Here is a 13,252-nt window from a genome sequence, read left to right as displayed (position 1 = left end):
CACACTTGCTGCCTTGATACTCTGGCAACAGGGTTTTTTAAGAGTGTTGCACATTGTATGGCCTCAGAGCTTTCAGACGTTTTGAATAAGTCTCAGCTTTCAGGTATTGTTCCTCTGTGCCAGTCTAGAGAGTCACCTATGAACAGCTATAGGCCCGTATAAACCTTCCCTTTTTCTTAGTAAATCATAGAAAAGGCTGTTTTTCAAGGTGTGTACAAACTCCTAACATTAAATACATGTTTTGATGTTCTCCAGTCAAGTTTCCACATTACAGCACTAAACCAGTTCTAGTTCAAGTCCGTAATGACGTCTGCTCCAATACGGATAGTGGCAACATTTCAATCGTGGTGTTACAGTGCTGCATTTGACATGGTTGACCATAATACCGTGATAGACGAACTTGGTGGGACTTTCTGGCCTGGTTGAAGTCCCATGAGTTTTGCTACTTGGTGGAGAAAACTACGACTTACATAAGTCACTGGGGCTCGTCCGGGAATTGAACCCAGGAGCTCTCGCACCCAAAGCGAGAATCATACTACTAGACCAATGAGCCACAAAACTCATAACTTGCAACACATACAACGTTTTTCTAACTTAAAAAACCAAATACCCATGTCACATCATCATCAACATTTAGAAACTCAAGTAGGGCTGTTGACATGTGAGTGTGACTGTGAGACTGTGTTAGATTGGGACCATCTCCATGGAAACAACATCAATTCGATGACTGACTTCATTGCAGAGTACAATAATTTCTGCGACAAAGTTGAGAAAATCAGACAGTCAGTCAGTCAGTCAGTGTTTCAATGGTAGACACAGGATATATTCCACCTTTTTGTCCAATGAGAGAAACCTGGACACAATTCTCTCTAATTACTCATAGGAACCTGGCTGACATCAAACACCACCTGAATTCAACCACTTGCTGCCTTGATACTCTGGCAACAGGGTTTTTTAAGAGTGTTGCACATTGTATGGCCTCAGAGCTTTCAGACGTTTTGAATAAGTCTTAACGTTCAGGTATTGTTCCTCTGTGCCAGTCTAGAGAGTCACATATGAACAGCTACAGGCCCGTATAAAACATCCACTTTCTTAGTAAAATCATAGAAAAAGCTGTTTTTCAACCTGTGTACAAACTCCTAACATTATATAAGTGTTTTGATGTTCTCCAGTCAAGTTTCCACATTCCAGCACTAAGACAGTTCTAGTTGAAGTCCGTAATGACATCTGCTCCAATACGGATAGTGGCAACATTTCAATCGTGGTCTCACAGTGCTGCATTTGACAAGGTTGACAAATAATACCTTGATAGACCGGTTGAAGAACTTGGTGGGACTTTCTGGCCTGGTTGAAGTCCTATGAGTTTTGCTACTTGGTGGAGAAAACTACAATTTACATAAGTCACTGGGGCTCGTCCGGGAATTGAACCCGGGACCTCTCGCACCCAAAGCGAGAATCATACTACTAGACCAACGAGCCACACGACTCATAACTAGCAACACATAAAATGTTTTTCTAAATTAAAAAACCAAAGACCCATGTCACATCATCATCATCAACATTTAGAAACTCAAGTAGGGCTGTTGACATGTGAGTGTGACTGTGAGAATGTGTTAGATTGGGACCATCTCCATGGAAAGAACATCAATTCGATGACTGACTGCATTGCAGAGTACACTAATTTCTGTGACAAAGTTGAGAAAATATGACAGTCAGTCAGTGTTTCAATGGTAGACACAGGATATATTCCACCTTTTTGTCCAATGAGAGAAACCTGGACACAATTGTCTCTAATTACTCATAGGAACCTGGCTGACATCATACACCACCTGAATTCCACCACTTGCTGCCTTGATACTCTGGCAACAGGGTTTTTTAAGAGTGTTGCACATTGTATGGCCTCAGAGCTTTCAGACGTTTTGAATAAGTCTCAGTTTTCAGGTATTGTTCCTCTGTGCCAGTCTAGAGAGTCACTTATGAACGGATATAGGCCCGTATAAAACCTGCCCTTTCTTAGTAAAATCATAGAAAAAGCTGTTTTTCAAGGTGTGTACAAACTCCTAACATTAAATACGTGTTTTGATGTTCTCCAGTCAAGTTTCCACATCCCAGCACTAAGACAGTTCTAGTTCAAGTCCGTAATGACATCTGCTCCAATACGGATAGTGGCAACATTTCAATCGTGGTCTCACAGTGCTGCATTTGACAAGGTTGACCATAATACCTTGATAGACCGGTTGAAGAACTTGGTGGGACTTTCTGGCCTGGTTGAAGTCCTATGAGTTTTGCTACTTGGTGGAGAAAACTACAATTTACATAAGTCACGGGGGCTTGTCCGGGAATTGAACCCAGGACCTCTCGCACCCTAAGCGAGAATCATACTACTAGACCTACGAGCCACAAAACTCATAACTAGCAACACATAATATGTTTTTCTAAATTAAAAAACCAAATACCCATGTCAGATCATCATCAACATTTAGAAACTCAAGTAGGGCTGTTGACATGTGAGTGGGACTGTGAGACTTTGTTAGATTAGGACCATCTCCATGGAAACAACATCAATTCGATGACTGACTGCATTGCAGAGTACAATACTTTCTGCGACAAAGTTGAGAAAATCAGACAGTCAGTCAGTGTTTCAATGGTAGACACAGGATATATTCCACCTCTGTGTCCAATGAGAGGAACCAGGAAACAATTCTCTCTAATTACTCATAGGAACCTGGCTGACATCATACACCACCTGAATTCCACCACTTGCTGCCTTGATACTCTGGCAACAGGGTTTTTTAAGAGTGTTGCACATTGTATGGCCTCAGAGCTTTCAGACGTTTTGAATAAGTCTCAGCTTTCAGGTATTGTTCCTCTGTGCCAGTCTAGAGAGTCACTTATGAACAGCTATAGGCCCGTATAAAACCTCCCCTTTCTTTGTAAAATCATAGAAAAAGTTGTTTTTCAACCTGTGTACAAACTCCTAACATTAAATAAGTGTTTTGATGTTCTCCAGTCAAGTTTCCACATCCCAGCACTAAGAAAGTTCTAGTTCAAGTCCGTAATGACATCTGGGGCCTGTACTGCGAAGCAAGTTCAACATATCCAGGATATCTTTTCCTTATCCAGATTCACTAAGCGGGACAATTGCAATCACGCTAAGCGGTCACACGACGGCGGTTATCAACTCGGTATATCAACCCAGGTATCTCCAATCTGGATATGAGCGCGTGCACATAAAAGGGGCGGTGTTTTCAGCGCATGACCAATCGCAAGCATGGAGAAGTCCGCTGTCAGAGCCGCTTATTTCAGTAGCGAAGAGCAAACAATAATTTTACGGAAATATGATGAGTATAGGCATATAATACAGGCAAAAAGCAACACAGTTGCAGCTGCAAAATGCAGGAAAGACAGCTGGCAAAAGATCGCTGACTGTATAAATGCGTAAATTCATAGGGATATAAACATATATTTGAATATTCTGGGAATCTTAATCTTAAACTGTAAACCATGATCAGCAATATTAAAATAATAAAAGGCCTGCAATATTTCAGTTGATTTGTAATGAATCCAGAATGTATGACATTTTTTTTGTTTTTGTGTTTGCATTACAGAAAATCACAATATTCTAATTTTCTGAGACAGTCTGTATATATTGGTTCTATAACTATTGTTGTTGACCGATAACTTGTGCTGATGCTGTACCAAAGAATTGGGTTTTTTTATTTATTTTATTTAATTTTTTATTTTTTCAGGAGGGGGGTATTTAGTATTTTAAAGTGACTTCTCAGAATGTTCGAGGGACGAAATTGAAAATCCCTTTTTTGCTATCCCCTTACAAATGCATCTTCTTTTTCATTTCTTCTTGATTTATTTATTTAATTGGTATTAGTTTTGGATTGACTGTACATCGGATTTTGGGTGATGATTTGTTTTATTTATTCATTGATTGATTTACTTTTTATTTTCTCCTCCACCTCTTTTTTCTTTTTTTCCTTTTTTTTTGGATCGTTCATACAGGTACTCATCAGGGAAAGCAAAGGGGTTTTGGTGGTCCCTGAATACGCGTTCTCTTCGGAGGGATCCTCTCACGATCCGCGCACCAAGCTCCACTGGATTCTCTTCGAAAGGGCATGTCATTTTCCAAGAGAGCTGATTGGTCAGTAGGCGGTGCTTTTACACCCGGCGATCTGTATCTCGAACATAACCTGCTCCGGAGCAGGTTAGCGGTTCAGCATAAGTTACCATGGCGATGTGCCCCGGTAAGAAGTGAACCACCGTCGTAGTCCTGAAAACCCAGGGTTAAACCTGAAGTTACCTCGCTAACCCCAAATCCCGCTTCGTAGTACAGGCCCCTGCTCCAATACGGATAGTGGCAACATTTCAATCGTGGTCTCACAGTGCTGCATTTGACATGGTTGGCCATAATGCCTTGATAGACCGGTTGAAGAACTCGGTGGGACTTTCTGGCCTGGTTGAAGTCTTATGAGTTTTGCTACTTGGTGGAGAAAACTACAACTTACATAAGTCACTGGGGGTCGTCCGGGAATTGAACACGGGACCTCTCGCACCCAAAGCGAGAATCATACTACTAGACCAACGAGCCACAAAACTCATAACTAGCAACACATAAAATGTTTTTCTAAATTAAAAAACCAAAGACCCATGTCACATCATCATCAACATTTAGAAACTCAAGTAGGGCTGTTGACATGTGAGTGTGACTGTGAGACTGTGTTAGATTGGGACCATCTCCATGGAAACAACATCAATTCGATGACTGACTGCATTGCAGAGTACAATACTTTCTGCGACAAAGTTGAGAAAATCAGACAGTCAGTCAGTGTTTCAATGGTAGACACAGGATATATTCCACCTCTGTGTCCAATGAGAGGAACCTGGACACAATTCTGTCTAATTACTCATAGCAATCACAATCAGAATCAGCTTTATTGGCCAGGTTCGAACATTGTCCAACAAGGAATTTGACTCGGGTAATTTCGCTCTTTGGTATTAAAAATAAACAATAGACAAATAAACAATAAACAAATGTGGTATTTCTATGTACAGTATAAACATTTTAAAGGTGCAGCAGTTTGAGGTAGTGAGAAGGACAGTTCTGAATAAAAATAAGAATAAGTATAACCTATTTACAATTTTAACAGACAAATTATACAAAAAATTCAAGAAAATAATTATACAAAAGAAATACAAAAGTGAGAGGTGCAGCAGAGTGAGGCAGACATGATTATTAAAGAGGATGCTAGATGATTTTTTATTTTTTTTTTATTGCACGTGTTTGGTTACTCTGAGACTGTTATTTGTGAGAGTTCATCAGAGCAACCGCTTGCGGGAAGAAACTGTCCCTGTGTCTGGAGGTTCTGGCGCACAGAGCTCTGTAGCGCCGTCCAGAGGGAGGAGTTGGAACAGGCAGTGTCCCGGGTGTGAGGGGTCTGCAGAGATTCGACCTGCCCGTTTCCTGGTCCTGGACCGGTACAGGTCGTCGATAGATGGGAGGTTAGTCCCAACTATCCTCTCTGCAGTCCTGATAGTCCGTTGCAGTCTGTGCCTGTCCAGTTTGGTGGCTGATCCGAACCAGACAGTGATGGAAGAGCAGAGAACAGTCTGTATGATGGCAGTGTAAAATGTGATCAGCAGCTGCTGTGGCAGGTTAAACTTCCTGAGCTGCCGCAGGAAGTACAACCTCTGCTGCGCCTTCTTTCTGACGGAGTTGATGTGGGTGGTTCCACTTCAGGTCCCAGGAGATTGTGGATCCCAGTAACCTGAAGGAGTCTGTGGTGGAGACAGTGCTGTTGAGGATGGTGAGGGGGGGGAGTGGCGGTGGGTTTTTCCTGAAGTCCACAGTCAACTCCACAGTCTTGAGCGGGTTCAGCTCCAGGTGGTTCTGACTGCACCAGTGGACCAGCTGTTCCACCTCCCGTCTGTACGCGGACTCGTCACCCTCACGGATCAGGCCGATGACGGTGGTGTCGTCCGCGTACTTCAGGAGCTTCACAGACGAGTCCCCTGAGGTGCAGTCGTTCGTATAGAGGGAGAAGAGCAGTGGTGAGAGGACGCACCCCTGGGGGGCGCCAGTGCTGATGGTGCGGGTGCTGGATGTGATGCTCCCCAGCCTCACCTGCTGCCTCCTGTCACTCAGGAAGCTGGTAATCCACTGATCATGAACATTTAGAAACTCAAGTAGGGCTGTTGACATGTGAGTGTGACTGTGAGACTGTGTTAGATTGGGACCATCTCCATGGAAACAACATCAATTCGATGACTGACTGCATTGCAGAGTACAATAATTTCTGCAACAAAGTTGAGAAAATCAGAGAGTCAGTGTGTGTTTCAATGGTAGACACAGGATATATTCCACCTCTGTGTCCAATGAGAGAAACCTGGACACAATTCTCTCTAATTATCCATAGGAAGCTGGCTGACATCATATTCCACCACTTGCTTCCTTGATACTTTGGCAACAGGGCTTTTTAAGAGTGTTGCACATTGTATGGCCTCAGAGCTTTCAGACGTTTTGAATAAGTCTCAGCGTTCAGGTATTGTTCCTCTGTGCCAGTCTAGAAAGTCACTTATGAACAGCTATAGGCCCGTATAAAACCTCGCCTTTCTTAGTTAAATCATGGAAGAAGCTATTTTTCAACGTGTGTACAAACTCCTAACATTAAATAAGTGTTTTGATGTTCTCCAGTCAAGTTTCCACATCCCAGCACTAAGACAGTTCTAGTTCAAGTCCGTAATGACATCTGCTCCAATACGGATAGTGGCAACATTTCAATCGTGGTCTCACAGTGCTGCATTTGACATGGTTGACCATAATACCTTGATAGACCGGTTGAAGAACTAGCTGGGACTTTCTGGCCTGGTTGAATTCTTATGAGTTTTGCTACTTGGTGGAGAAAACTACAACTTACATAAGTCAATGGGGCTCGTCCGGGAATTGAACCCGGGACCTCTCGCACCCAAAGCGAGAATCATACTACTAGACCAACGAGCCACAAAACTCATAACTAGCAACACATAAAATGTTTTTCTAAATTAAAAAAACAAAGACCCATGTCACATCATCATCAACGTTTAGAAACTCAAGTGGGGCTGTTGACATGTGAGTGTGACTGTGAGACTGTGTTAGATTGGGACCATCTCCATGGAAACAACATCAATTCGATGACTGACTGCATTGCAGAGTACACTAATTTCTGTGACAAAGTTGAGAAAGTCAGTCAGTGTTTCAATGGTAGACACAGGATATATTTCGCCTCTCTGTCCAATGAGAGAAACCTTGACACAATTCTCTCTGATTACTCATAGGAACCTGGCTGACATCATACACCACCTGAATTCCACCACTTGCTGCCTTGATACTCTGGCAACAGCGTTTTTTAAGAGTGTTGCACATTGTATGGCCTCAGAGCTTTCCAACGTTTTGAATAAGTCTCAGCGTTCAGGTATTGTTCCTCTGTGCCAGTCTAGAGAGTCACTTATGAACAGCTATAGGCCCGTATAAAACCTCCCCTTGCTACTTGGTGGAGAAAACTACAACTTACATAAGTCACTGGGGCTCGTCCGGGAATTGAACCCGGGACCTCTCGCACCCTAAGCGAGAATCATACTACTAGACCAACGAGCCACAAAACTCATAACTAGCAACACATAAAATGTTTTTCTAAATTAAAAAACCAAAGACCCATGTCACATCATCAACATTTAGAAACTCAAGTAGGGCTGTTGACATGTGAGTGTGACTTTCAGACTGTGTTAGATTGGGACCATCTCCATGGAAACAACGTCAATTCGATGACTGACTGCCGACCGTTTGGCCCCCCTGCAGGGACACAACGACGCCTTGCAGAGCATTCCAACAGCAAATGACCCCTGCAGGGACACAACGACACCTTGCAGATTGCTTTTGGCCTGTGCCCCCTTAAGACATAGACATGCAGGTTCCAGTTCCTGAAGACCCCTGCCGGGACATTGTCACGCAAGGTCCGGCGTCTTGCATCCCTGCCGAGACTTCCAGCCCCCACAGAGACAAAGACCATATACGGACTTCCTGATCCCTCAGGGGTGGTCCCAAAGCTAAAGATTCACACCTCTGACTGTCTCACTGACTTGTTTAATTCTGTTGTTTGTTCTTGTATAAAAAGCTTGTTACAGAACCACTCGATGTCAGCCCACCGTCCGAGACACTGTGTCTGTGTTGGTCTGCTGAACGCCGGCTAAATAAAATCTTGAATCCCACAGCGGACTCCTGAACTGGTTTTTGATAAATTCCTCAACAATTTGGTGCTTGTGACCTGGATGACAATAGACTTTCGATGGGAACTCCTTTTTTCAGACCAACGACACAACCAGCGACTTCTATCTAAATTTTTCAGAGGTAAGGGGTCCATTTACAAAATCCCAAATTATTGTTTCTGGGCTGTTGTCGAAAGTCTGTGAACTGGAGTGCCAGAGAAGGTTGACGTCATCCTGAAATTTTAGGTAAGTCCGCTGTGTGGTTGTGAAGGTTATTTTTATTATTTTGTGTTATTGGGAAGGTTATTGTAGAGATGTTTTTAGGAATGCTGGCAATTTCATAACACTTGAATTTGACTGTGTTGTGAGAATGTCCTGCTTATCCCGCCTTAGAATTTGACTTGGTCTTCTAAAAAAAGGTTTATTATCTCGGGTAACATTAAAGAGAGAAATGGCCAAGAGCGCCATGGTTGGTCTGAGTACCAATAAAAAGATAGTCCAGGGGGACTATTCTTATGCATATGCAGGACGTGGGGTCCGTAAGTGTTGGAACACTGATATATTTGTGAGAAATAGACATACTGTATGTAGAGGAACTGTTTATTTTATAAGTGGGGATGACACGCTCTCCCAAAATGAGGTATATTTCATTTCTGCAAGAATCGACTCGCTCTTCTTTGCATCAACAGGAATGATTTGTATGCTCAAGTAGACTGATGATTTGTGGGTAAAAGTGAGTGTAATTGAAAGTTTTTTTGGAGGGATCTTACAGTAAGAAAAATGAAAAGTTTTTGGGAAGTTTTTCAGTTCTTTAAATACATGTATGGTAATCACGGTACCGATAGTTTTATTTGTTAGTTTTGTTTGTTACTTAGTTAGTATTAAATATTGTTAAAATAACTAAAAGCACTTCAAACTCCCTCAGATTTTTGGAGGGATGAAAGTAGACGCCGTAATGCAGAATCCCAAATAGCTTCGCTTACTGATCAAAATAAAAAAGCTGATGGCTCTACTAGAAGGATTTAAAAACACAACGCAGACAAAAATGAAATTAGAGAACCAGTTAAATGATAAAATCAAAACCTTTATCCGGTGAAACTGATTAAAGAATCAAATGACGATGACACTTCTGATGACGACTGGATTTTACAAAAATCCAAGATCTGTTGCCTACAAAATTTGGAGCCAAATAATAGTAAGAGATTTTTTTTTTTTTTTTTTAAAGATTTTTTTGGGCTCTAGTGGCCCTTTATTGAAGATGCAGACTGTAAAGGGGTAGAGAGAGAGAACGGGGGAGACACGCAGCAAAGGTGCACGGGCTGGATTTGAAACCGCGACCGCTGCAGGACGAGGACTGTAGGCCTCAGTATATGGCCCGCTGCTTAACCCACTGCGCCACCGAGCGGCCCAATAGTAAGAGATTTTAAATAAATAAACAAAAATGGCTAGAGGAAACAGCTGTTAAACTAACTTTGCCACATGATTTGAAAAGTAAAGTACTTGATGCGCAAAGTACTTGATGCTTGTAGAATTCCCTTTAATCCCACAGCTGTTGCCAAAATCACACCGAGCAAGCTCAGACCTTTTATAATATTCATTGCCTTAACAGTTCAAAGGGAAGTAGATGATAATCCCAGGGAACTTTATGCTAAAATACTGTTGACAGCAAAAGAGAATTGTGGTCTGTCACAAGATCAGATTGATGGATTTCCTCCAGGGTACATGCAAAATATATATTTGCTAATTGCCCTCAACAAAGGGTAGGGCTGGATAACGCAGAAAAAAAAGAATCTGAAATGTATGAAAATACTAATGTCTTTTTCAAAAGTGTTTCCTACACAGGTTGAGCGCTGATAGGAGGCGCAGAGGAACCAGCCAATGATCGGCTCCCATTGTGGTGAGCCAAATCAGAGCATCCCAATTTACATAATCTTATCCTGCCTATGGTAACTTCATCATGTAAGTGCATGGAAATCTGTCTGTGAGCCAACTATAACGTCTCTGAATGCATGTATAACTAATCTCTAACTAGAGGTGTCAAGTAACGAAGTACAAATACCTCATTACCTTACTCAAGTAGAAATTTTGGTTGTGTATGCTTCACTGGAGTAATTATTTTTCAGACGGTTTTTACTTTTACTCCTTACATTTTCACGCAATTATCTTTACTTTTTACTCCTTACGTTTTAAAAACAGCCTTACTCTATTTCATTTCGGCCTTTAAAAAACTATCCAGTTAAATTGTGCCATCCGGATGGAGTGAATTTGGTTGTGGTTGGATGAGAAGTATAAACATAATTGGTTTGTACGTGTCTGCTCTCTGAAACACATGTTAATGCTCAATAATGCACATATGTGGTTCTTTAATATATTTGCATTATACTAAGATGCATTCATTTTCAATGGCTTTTAGCCTTAATGGTTTTTCCCCGCTTATATTACTTTTACTTTTATACTTTAAGTACTTTTGAAACCAGTACTTTATACTTTTACTTGAAAAAAAAAATAATTTTTGAGTTGATACTTCAACTTCTACAGGAGTATTTTTGAACTCTAATATCTATACTTCTACCTGAGTAATGAATGTGAATACTTTTGACACCTCTGTCTTTAACACTCGTCCTGACCTTTCCTGTTTTCTTCACTGACGGCTCTACTTTTAAAAATGGAATACCATACGCAGGTTATACAATTTGTGATAATTCTTAATTGTTGAAAGCGCCACCTTGCCCTCCTCCTCCAGCTCCACCCAAGTAGATGAAACTATATATACTGATCAAAAGGTAAAACTGTTACAATCTATACAGATTCCAGATACGCTTTTGGTTGTGTATATTGTATTTTATAGATTTTATATATTGTGGGCGAACCGAGGATTTATCTCATCCTCGGAGATAAATGTGGTTAATTGATTGGTGAACTGTTACAAGCCTGTCAACTACCTTCATCTATTGCTTTGTTAAATGTGAAGCCCACACCCAGTCCAACCCTGTTTTCACTAGGCAATGCTTCAGCTGACCATGCAGCAAAAGAAACTGCCAAATTTGGCTTACCTTTCTATGTAAAACTTTGCCCTTCTATACCCGCTAACGACCTGGTTTCTCCTAATGATGTAGCTCTCCTACAAGAAGACTACTGAGGTGAAGAAAAACGGATTGTAGCATTCCCGTGGTTGTAAAAAATGTAAATAATTATGGGTCAGCAACGACGGCCGCGTTATGAAACCCACATCCTTGTATCCGTGAATAGCAAAGTGTGTTTTGATGGTCTCAAAGTTCTAAAGTTCAAGTCACTACATCTGCTCCAATACGGATAGTGGCAACATTTCAATCGCGGTGTCACAGTGCTGCATTTGACATGGCTGACCATAATACCTTGACAGACCGGTTGAAGAACTAGGTGGGATTTTCTGGCCTGGTTGAAGTCCTATGAGTTCTGCTACTTGCTGGAGAAAACTACAACTTACATAAGTCACTGGGGCTCGTCCGGTAATTGAACCCTAGACCTCTCGCACCCAAAGCGAGAATCATACTACTAGACCAACGAGCCACATAACTCATAACTGGGAACACATAAAATGTTTTTTCTAAGTTAAAAAACCAAAGACCCATGTCACATCATCATCAACATTTAGAAACTCAAGTAGGGCTGTTGACACGTGAGTGTGACTGTGAGACTGTGTTAGATTGGGACCATCTCCATGGAAACAACATCAATTCGATGACTGAGTGCATTGCAGAGTACACTACTTTCTGTGACAAAGTTGAGAAAATCAGACAGTCAGTCAGTGTTTCAATGGTAGACACAGGATATATTTCGCCTCTGTGTCCAATGAGAGAAACCTGGACACAATTATCTCTAATTACTCATAGGAACCTGGCTGACATCATACACCACCTGAATTCCACCACTTGCTGCCTTGATACTCTGGCAACAGGGTTTTTTAAGAGTGTTGCACATTGTATGGCCTCAGAGCTTTCAGACGTTTTGAATAAGTCTCAGCGTTCAGGTATTGTTCCTCTGTGCCTGACTAGAGAGTCACTTATGAACAGCTAAAGGCCCGTATAAAACCTCCCCTTTCTTAGTAAAATCATAGAAAAAGCTGTTTTTCAAGGTGTGTACAAACTCCTAACATTAAATAAGCGTTTTGATGTTCTCCGGTCAAGTTTCCACATCCCAGCACTAAGACAGTTCTAGTTCTAGTCCGTAATGTCAATGCTCCAATACGGATAGTGGCAACATTTCAATCGTGATTTCACAGTGCTGCATTTGACATGGTTGACCATAATACCTTGATAGACCGGTTGAAGAATTTGGTGGGACTTTCGGGCCTGGTTGAAGTCCTATGAGTTTTGCTACTTGGTGGAGAAAACTACAACTTACATTAGTCACTGGGGCTCGTCCGGGAATTGAACCCGGGACCTCTCGCACCCTAAGCGAGAATCATACTACTAGACCAACAAGCCACAAAACTCATAACTAGCAACACATAAAATGTTTTTCTAAATTAAAAAAACAAATACCCATGTCAGATCATCATCAACATTTAGAAACTCAAGTAGGGCTGTTGACATGTGAGTGTGACTGTGAGACAGTGTTAGATTGGGACCATCTCCATGGAAACAACATCAATTCGATGACTGACTGCATTGCAGAGTACAATAATTTCTGTGACAAAGTTGAGAAAATCAGACAGTCAGTCAGTGTTTCACTGGTAGACACAGGATATATTCCACCTCTGTGTCCAATGAGAGAAACCTGGACACAATTGTCTCTAATTACTCATAGGAACCTGGCTGACATCATACACCACCTGAATTCCACCACTTGCTGCCTTGATACTCTGGCAACAGGGTTTTTTAAGAGTGTTGCACATTGTATGGCCTCAGAGCTCTCAGACGTTTTGAATAAGTCTCAGCTTTCAGGTATTGTTCCTCTGTGCCAGTCTAGAGAGTCACTAATGAACAGCTAAAGGCCCGTATAAAACCTGCCCTTTCTTAGT

At 41.6% G+C, this 13,252-nt stretch overlaps 1 protein-coding gene and 4 non-coding genes across 5 annotated transcripts in view; all 5 read right to left on the bottom strand.

Moving 5' to 3' along the window:
- Positions 1-13,252, bottom strand: part of LOC133444527 (leucine-rich repeat-containing protein 3-like) — an 89,393-nt gene that overhangs the window by 58,516 nt on the left and 17,625 nt on the right. The gene's annotated exons all lie outside the window — the stretch shown is intronic.
- trnap-ugg (transfer RNA proline (anticodon UGG)) lies at positions 1,408-1,479 on the bottom strand. Its single transcript has one exon. It is a non-coding gene; the product is annotated as a tRNA-Pro (tRNA).
- Positions 6,938-7,009, bottom strand: trnap-ugg (transfer RNA proline (anticodon UGG)). The gene has a single exon. It is a non-coding gene; the product is annotated as a tRNA-Pro (tRNA).
- trnap-agg (transfer RNA proline (anticodon AGG)) lies at positions 7,571-7,642 on the bottom strand. Its single transcript has one exon. It is a non-coding gene; the product is annotated as a tRNA-Pro (tRNA).
- Positions 12,645-12,716, bottom strand: trnap-agg (transfer RNA proline (anticodon AGG)). The gene has a single exon. It is a non-coding gene; the product is annotated as a tRNA-Pro (tRNA).

This window comes from Cololabis saira, chromosome 5, assembly GCF_033807715.1.
Source record: "Cololabis saira isolate AMF1-May2022 chromosome 5, fColSai1.1, whole genome shotgun sequence".
Taxonomy (NCBI): domain Eukaryota; kingdom Metazoa; phylum Chordata; class Actinopteri; order Beloniformes; family Belonidae; genus Cololabis; species Cololabis saira.
Note: the sequence above shows the minus strand (reverse complement) of the source record. Positions and strands in the feature narration are given on the sequence as shown.